The 9,731-nt window shown below is 34.1% G+C and overlaps 1 pseudogene; it reads left to right on the top strand.

The window, feature by feature from the left end:
• The first annotated feature begins 5,895 nt into the window (after positions 1-5,895).
• Positions 5,896-8,532, top strand: LOC149528698 (protein CTR9 homolog pseudogene; annotated as a pseudogene).
• The last annotated feature ends 1,199 nt before the right edge of the window (positions 8,533-9,731 follow it).

The following is a 9,731-nucleotide window of genomic DNA, read 5'->3' as shown; positions in this document are numbered from 1 at the left end:
AAATTTCTTGCATATGTTAATAATTTATCTTAAGTTCGCTAAAAATTACATGATACGTGTATGCTACAAATAACTTAGAAGACAACATGAACAATATGCAACATCATAAACATGAACAAATTCACCTTATATATGGAATGCAAGATCATCAACAGAAGGGGTGACAACGTTTGTAGTCATTGATTATCTTCTTCTTCATCATCATCATCATCATCATCATCATCATCATCATCATCATCATCGCCATCATCACCATCATCATCGCCATTATCATAACCATTATCATCGCCATCATCACCATCATCACACTCGCAATCATCATCATCATCACCATCACCATCATCATCATCACCATCACCATCACCATCATCGTCATCACCATCATCTTGATCTTCATCATCTGCTTCTTCATCATTTTCAATATCTTCTTCTTCCATAACATTATACTTTATCGGCCTTCCTCTTGGATCATGTCTAACAAAAAATGACCAACCTTATTTATTTGGAACCTCTGAGTAAAACACTTGCTCACATTGGGTTGGAAGAACATAGGGCTCATCTCTAACTGGCTCAAATGACCTTGTATTGATCATTGTAAATCCATTATCATGTTGAATAATCGTTCTATCTAGATCATTTTGATTTAGTCATAACCTATACCATTTGATGACAAATAGAACTACTTTGAAGGTGTTAAATTCACACTTAATTATATCATCCAAGATGCCATAGTATTAATTTTGAGATTGTTGAGGATGTATGTCCCTTCTAGATGATATATTGGTGAGTTACCCCAGAATCACAAGTTTTATTTGTGTCATCCAACCTTTTTATGCGAAATTTGTGGCCATGATAGTACATAACTTTGTGGTGCTTGACCTGCAATTTTTGAAGTTTGTGTAAATTATTTGCAGCGTGAGTTGATATGAAACATATGTCGAGTTATGATTAATAATAAATTTCTACATACCTCTCCACCTCTTAAACCATTTACTAGATCAACTACCATTGGCATAAAATTGGAATCTCCATTATGATGAGCTTCTGTAACGAATGAAGCAACACCTTCCCATGTTTATGAGCAACCATTTTGTTGACATCGTTCAATCCATTTCGTCATCCAATCAAGATTGTTTGCAATATACAAATGTATTGCATCCCACTCTCGACCACCTGTTTCAAATAAATACGCCAATTAAAAATAACTTATATTGAAGGTTTATATGAATTAATTAACTACAATAAAATCTTAGATTTACCTCTCACTTTCCTCGATCTACCTTTTTCCATCAAGTAATCCACTTCGAATTTGTTAATCGAGTTGGGATGCCAAATACGATCTACATGGATGTTTGCTACAAAATTAGGAAGATATTCAGTAATGTACACCATGGTCTGGTATACCATATATCCCTCCACCATAGAACCCTCGGGATGTGCTCTCTATTGAACCAAACCTTTCAAAAATTTCAATTTCCTCTCAACCATCCACATTGACCTGGTTGGTACAGGTCCACACAATTCAATCTCCTCAACTTGATGTATGAGGTAGTGTTCTTGTGCATTGAAAAAACTTGGAGGTAGACACTTTTGCATTTCACACATCAGAAGAGGAATTTTTCTCTTCCAATATTTTATATCTTCTTTATTGATTTCTTTAGATGACAACCACCTCATGTATTTTCCAAGATCATATATAACCTGATTGACATTGTTAGCAAAGTGGTGTGGGAGAGATAGAGGTAGAACGTACTGCAATATTTGTAAAATGATCTTGTCAATATTTTATAAAAGAATGCAATTAAAACTACGTGCAGTATATAAATATATAGTGAATACAAAATAACATGAATTACCTTAATAAATTTATGCCAATCATGTGTTTTCAACCCTTGCCCAAATTCACTTTTATTTGATATGACATTGTTTATGTTCACAACAAATCCTGTGGGAAATCGTATTTTTTTTTATGACTTCTTTTATAGCATTGTTCTGCTGCTCTGACAATAACCAACTAAGAGCACTTGTATCAATCCGGTCTCCATTGTTATTTGGTCAAATACCATTTTTCATTGCATGGTTGGATTCTTCAATGTCACTACAAGTTTTGACAATTTGATCTTTGTCACACCTTCCATCCAAGATTTTCCATAATGTCTCTGCTACATTCTTTCCAATATGCATAGGATCAAACAAATGCACAATTGGGAGTTTCTCATAGTACGAAAACCTAGTAAATTGTGTAGGATAAATTTTTAGTCCTTTTGGAAGTTGGGCATTGATGTCTTGATGACCTTCACAACCATCAATCACATCATCAGTAAACAAAACACAATATCAAAATATAAATTTGAAACAAAAAGCATCAAATGGAATGACATTACCTTGATAATTTATTTTATTGTATGCAAACTTCCATAGGCGAGGTGTCATTCTCTGTGGCTTTGATGTAGTCTCTTCTAGACCATTGAAAAGATGTTTTTTGGTAATTCAATACTTATGATTTCTGTGCAGAAAGTGTCTATTCTCATCAAACACCTGGTTTTTAAAACTTTTTGAATGATGAGATTTCATCTTTGGACCACAAATTGGACATGCAAATTTACCCTTTGTCTAAAGACCTACAAGATCGTGTATAATTGGATTAAATGTGTTAACTTTGACATACCAAAAAAGAGGTGTCAAGAAGAGAACATACCACAAAAATGTGTTAGCCCAGGGGCATCATGTATTCTCCATACAAGCATTGCATGAAATTGAAATTGTCTTTTTCCTATTGGTCTAAAAAATGTCATACATAGTAACTCCATTCCATAACACCACCAACTTGTCAATAAGGGGTTCAATATATATGTTGATATCTTTGACTTGGTACTTACCTAGTTGAATGAGAAAAAATATTACATAATTATTTTGACCATTTGATGGACTAGTAATAATAAATTAATTTAGATGACCACTAAATCAAAAAATACCTGGAACAATCAGTGTCAACATTATGTGCTCTCTCTTTATGGACAACCAAAGAGGTATGTTATTGTTGATAACAAAAACATGCCACACTGAGTAAGTAGATCTCATCTCTCCATAAGGATTGACACCGTCTGCTGCCAATGAAAGCTTGAGATTACGAGGTTCTTCTTTAAAGTGTGGCCATTTTTCCTCTATTTCCTTAAATGCTGATCCATCTATAGGAATTCGCATAATTTCATCTTGACTTCTATTGTGTGCATGGTAATCCATAAATTGTGCCAAGCTATTACACTTGAATAATCGTTGCAAACATGGAATAATGGGAATATGCCAAAGAACCTTGCGAGGCACCTTTTTTGTTAATCGATCTGATTGATATCTACTGATATGATAAGTAGGGCATTGTGTTGCAAATTCATTCTGTTTATAATATATAATATGATCATTCAGACATGCATCTATTGTTTGATACTCCATTCCAATATCTTTCATGATGGCAGATAATTCTCTGTATGAGCGAGGTAGAATGTTTGATGATGGTAACAAACACTAATATCTTTCATGATGGCAGATAATTCTTGGTATGAGCGAGGTAGAATGTTTGACGGTGGTAACAAACACTCACCAATCAACCTACGACCAAAAATATAATTTCTTAATTTAAAGAATATTAATTGCTACACGAACCCAATGTTAATTGTAAGGGAACTACGAGTAAAATAATGAAAGAAGATGGCATACCTTAACATACGTGTCATTGCTACATTGGATAAACCATTCATTACCTTCAAGTTAACCAATAGCAATACAACAAAAAGAAGAGTTGTTTTGGAGCCTTCATATAGGCACTGCTCTGCCTTCTCAAGTAAAGGTACATCAAACTCTGAGTCATCATCACCATCATCATCATCATCATCATCATCTTGATCATCGTGATCTTCATCATCCTGATCTTCTTCCATGGTATCATTACCTTCTACTTCAATATTCACACCTCCATGTTCCCTCGTTTGGAAATCCGCATTCTCTGAATTGTCATGGTCCATAACATGAAACTTAGGGATGTTGACCTATATGAAAATGATGACCTTCTATTAACCATGTTGCCTACAATGTTGCTCAGCTGTTGTGATTAAATATCTTCGAGTCTTTAAGCCCTTACACATTTTGCAAGGACAATAACATTTTCCATCACCTTTTATTTTTAAGTTAGACCACAGTCTAGCAATTGCCTCCCTATTTTTTTGTGTGTTGATATCGTCAGACATGGTCTTTCTTGAATGGAATGACTCGTTGGTGGAAGAAGGATGATTTGTTTGCAACCTACAGATGGAGTAGTAAGAGGAAGACACATATAAAAAGGAGTTAGGTCTCTGAACCAAGTAGGAGTTAGGACATGCTGGAGTGGGGTCAGCCCAAGATATTTTGGAATCTTGAAGAACCTAGTAAAGGGTATCTAGAAAGGTGAAAATAAACAAGTATTTTTACAGCTACAAAGGAGGAATCGAGAGCATTATAAATAATGAAGAAGAAACCTAAATCCATACAACTTCACCTCTATTTACAATTTGACCTTTCTGCAAGTGAAATATGACAATATATAAAATTTCCAATCACATTTTCACTTAAAAAAGAACACCAAATATACCTTTGCTACAATATCTTCTTCAAATTCTTCGCTATCAAATTCTTCAAAACTGCAAGCTCCTATGTAGAAAAAAGATGAGATGTACTAAGTAATTTTTGATGGGCAATATTTAAACAAATCGACTATCAAAAAAACAAATTATGAAATTCAGTTGCTTTATTATGTACTGAAGACTTGGCAAGATGTTCCCAAGTCTATCTATAGAATGCCTATCTGCATGGTTGTTTGCAAATAGTCTAGTATGGTGCCGCTTTTGAACAACAAAAAATGTCACTGGGGCCTTAAATTCATTGACTGTGATTTTAAGAAAAATCTACGGCGAGACTTATTTTTTAGATGCATGATCAGAAATGATTTCCACATTGAAAAGTTTTATGAGAATTCCTAGGTTCAATAGCTATGTCTTTTCTAGGGCTTATATCATCTCTTTTTTTGAGCTTATGCAAGTGACAAAGTATGAGAAGGGTAGACTTTAGAAATGGCTATTTCTTTTGTTATTATTCCATTGTTTATTATTTTTCTTATCTCATATCTATGTTTATTTTACATTTTTCATTTCCACGTAAATTGTGGCTTGAGGGGCCACACCTTTTTATATTGATTTAAGAAAAAAGATCACACATAAGGGTGCATCTATAGCTAACTACTTAACATCTAGAATCATATTAAAAAAAAGGTTCATATTCATTCTCAAACATATTAAATTGTACATCAGCATAGCCACCAGGGCTAGCCTCCAAGAGCAATCTAGAAAATTTCCACTATTCAGAAGGGTGACAAGAATCATAGTCCATCTTGAAAAAATCATTTTCCAGACTGATACACAGGTTTTCTCAAGAGTATAGAGAATAGCCCAAGCTTCCATGTAATTTTTAGAATGAGTACTTAAGGAAGTAGAAAAGAAAAACTAAACAGGGCTTAAAGTTCCACTACTATTACCACCCATTCCTATTGGACGTGGATTACTCCTTCAAAACCCATCTATATTGATTTTGAGGAAATCATTTGGGAGGGGAGACACTAACCTAAATGGTTCACTTTCTTGACTTGTTGAACTCTAGGACCAAACCTATTTTGTGAAGAAAGAGAAAAGCATTGATCCAAGTGATTAGCAATGTGGAGATCCAAATGAACAGTTGACTAAGATAGCTCTTGTTTTGACAGACCACCCTCTCATGAAATCTCATTCATATTATAATCTTGCACAATCTTATCATAGAAAAGGTGATTATGAAATTGCTGGCCGCTACTACTATTTGGCACCTTCAAATTACATGTTACACTTTGATGTTGGTGTTGCCATTCAAAAGTTTTCAACTTCAACACTTCAAAAGCAAAAACGTACTGCTGATGAGGTTATGAAAATGTCACCTATGCAAATAAATGTTACTTATACAAATTTCAGTTATGATATCTTGTACATACGTTACTTATTCTAGTGTCACTTAATCCGTATCACTTTTAAAATTTGTAAAACTAATATTGTTCTTCAAACTTACTCTTTTGTTGGTTTAGAGTCAACAATTTATTTTTTAAAATTAAATATTTAAATTTATATTGGAAAAAGTAGTAACAAATACTCATTGATTTAACTCAATTTATAATTGTTATTTAAATATTTCTTAAAATAACATAATCCTTAATCTTTTTTTAATTCTCTTCCAACTATCTCTATTTAGTGCCTACCATGTTTATGTGCATTTTTTTTTATGTTTTTTGGATAATAAGTCTAATTTAATTTGTCTATGGACTAAGACCTTAAATTATTGAGCTTCTCTTTGTTTTGTGAAAACTATAGCATTCTGTACTTAACAGGGCCAACCACGTGAAGGTGGAAGCTCATCATGGCCCTTCCTAGGAGTCTCTTATGACCCTTTACGGCATTTTAAGAGCTCTAAGATTTATTCTTAGGGATCATAAACGGTCGTAAAGGGTCATAAGAGATCTTAGGACACAGCTAAGAAATATAATTGTAAGCATCATGGTCACATTTTTTTGGAATCAAAGTAATTGAGTTGTATACCCAAGCGACGAAGTGCATCTAGAAAATGAAACTACAACCTATTGGGATTGAGACAAACCTTATAAAACAAAAGCAGCTAGGAATGATTTCTTGCCAATATCTATTAAATAGATTTGTGGGAGGACCTTGTATTTATGAGCTAGGAATGATCGCTTGCCAACAGTTGTTGAATACATTTGTTGGAGGACCTTCTATTCATGAGCTACAGATGTATTTAGTAACTGTTGGCAAGCGATCATTCTTACAGATGAATTAGACTTGGAATCAAAGGTGTGGAAGTTGCTTTGCATTGCTTGGGTACACAACCCAATTACATTTCCAAAAAAATGTGACTATGATGCCTACAATTATGTTTCTTAGCTATTGTGAAATCTACATATTTGATAGGAGAAGCATTTGAAGTTTATGTTGTGAATCCACTAAATAGGGTCAAGATTTGATTTGGGAATGTTGGTCAGATGATCTGAGAGAAAGAATGGATAGACAGATGGAGAGAGAGATAATACAAGTGGTAGAAAGAGCCATGCCATTTGTAGGACGCCACCATCCTTTTGGTAGATCAAAGGAAAACATGGTAAGGACTATAATACACATTGTCCTCAAGAATATTATCTAGGAGTCTTTCTATCACTTGTATTATCTCTCTCTCCATCTGTCTCGCAACTCTTTCTCTCAAATCATTAGACCATACTATTTAATCTTGCCAGGCTTTTTGAATAGCTACATGACACTAAAAAGGAAAATCTTTTGTACAGGCTAATATTGTTCAAGTTTCCTGATTATGTGGATGCATATCTATGACTTGTAGCCATGGCCTAGGCTCAAAATGAGATCCAACTAAGCCTAGAATTTATTGGCGAGGCACTTAAGGTGGATAAAACCTCAGTAAATGCGATTACCCTGCTTGGCAACCTGGAACTAAAAATAGATGACTGGCTTAAAGCAAAAGAAACAATTAAAGTTGTACAAAATGTATCAGATGGTAAGGATGCTTATGATGACATTAATTCTCTTGGAAATTGGAATTATTTTTTAGCTTCACGCAATGAGAAGAAGGATCCAAATGCGAAGGGAATACATCTTGATAAGGCTAGGGAACTGTATTGTAAAGTGTTGGCTCAGAGACCTAGAAAAGTCTATGCTACAAATGGGGTAGGCATTGTGCTAGCTAAAAGGGGTCATTTTGATATTTCAAAGGAAATTTTCACATAGGTTCAAGAAGCTACAGCAAGAAACATCTTTGTTTAGATGCCTGATGTGTGGGTAAATCTAGCACATGTTTACTTTGTACAAGGACAGTTTGGGCTTGTAGTGAAAATGTATCAAAATTGTTTGAGGAAATTCTATTTTGGCACTGACACCCAAATTTTATTATATTTAGCTTGATCACATTATGAAGCAAAATAGTGGCAAGATTGTAAAAGAACATTATTTTAGAGGAGTACATTTGGCACCCTCAAATTACATGTTACACTTTGATGTTGGTGTTGCCATGCAGAAGTTTTCAACTTCAAAACTTCAAAAGCAAAAATGTACTATTGATGAGGTTCGTCAAGTAGTGTTTGAATTAAAGAATGCACTCCGTGTGTTTAGACAACTGTCAGTAGTGCCAAGCCCTCATACACATGGCTTTGATGAGAAGAAGATAGAGTTGCAGATGGACTACTGTAAACACTTGCTTGATGCTGGCAAAGTTCATAGAGAAGCAGCAGAATGCAAAGAACAACAAAGCTATCAAAAGCTAGAAGTAGCACACCAACTTGTCCTAGCTGATGAGGCAAAATGGAAAGCTGAGGAAGAATGAAGGATTATTATGGAAAGGAGAAAGCAAGAAGAAGAATTGCGGCAGGTGATGCAACAAGAGGAGCAATTTGAATGTGTGAAATAATTATGGAAGAGTAAGCGTAAGGATAGGGATGATGATGATGATGAGGCTGGTCAATCTGAAAAGAAAAGAAAGAAGGAAAACAAGAAAAAGAAGAAGGATAAGGATCACAAGGCTTATGATTCTAATATGGAGGAACCTGATATTGCCATGGAAAATGAGGCAAATTATATGAGTGATAAGGTAGAAGCTGATACGAAAAATGCCCAAGATCTTCTTACAGCTGCAGGTTTAGAAGACTCTGATGATGGCGAGACAAATTCTTCAATTTCAGAAAAATCACGAAGGAGACGTGCATACACTAATTCTGAAGATGAAGAACCCTTTCAGAAATAGAGTTTGAGAGAAGACAATACTTTTAATGATGATGTCTAGGCTTCCTAAGGATTAACTAAATAGATTCCAAGAGAAGATGATGCATAGAGTGATGATGGATAAGCTACCTAAACATTTAGTCAATCAAATATGCCTTGTCCCTTCCAAATCTATTTGACATTGTTCCAAGTCAAAACATCAATTGAATCATATGTATGAAATCTTTTCTTTTTTTCCATTTATTGTTTTATATGGGCAACCTATTCTTGTCCTTATTCTAGAACATTTTCTGTGTTCTTCAATGTATATGCTTTATCTTCCTATCAGATTCTAGATTAGAAGAACATATAATTGAAAATAGATTATATATTTTCTTGAGGTTTAACCTAACAGATTCCAAGATAAGATGATGCATATGATGACGATGGATAAGATACCTCAAAGTTTAGTCAATCAAATATGCTTTGTCCCCTCCAAATCTATTTGACGTAATTAAATGAGATATATTCAAAAAGCCTCAAACGAATCATCTGTAGGGCATCTTTACATTTTTTATCTTTATTGTTTTTATGGAAGCCTATACTTTTCCTTTTTTTATATCATTTTTTGCGTACTTCAATGTATATGCTTTATCTTCCTATTAGAGTAACAAGTAGTTGGTGTTGCTGTTTCTATTAGTGTAAATTATGCAAAATAGCCAATTGCGTTTGATAAGAAACTCTGTGTCAATTCAAACGACATCCATTTCAAAGGAAGAAGATCGTAATCTATTTTTTCAAGCACTTCTTCTTGATGTGATAAATTGGTAGATATAAATAGAAACTAAACGTTGATCAAATTAGTACATATAGTTTGAACCTAGAAGACTTTCATCTAATTCATCAATT

This window comes from Cupressus sempervirens, chromosome 11 (assembly GCF_028749045.1).
Source record: "Cupressus sempervirens isolate cs-2001-9-10 chromosome 11, ASM2874904v1, whole genome shotgun sequence".
Lineage (NCBI taxonomy): Eukaryota > Viridiplantae > Streptophyta > Pinopsida > Cupressales > Cupressaceae > Cupressus > Cupressus sempervirens.
The sequence above is the reverse complement of the archived record's forward strand: the minus strand, read 5'-3'. Positions and strand labels throughout refer to the sequence as shown.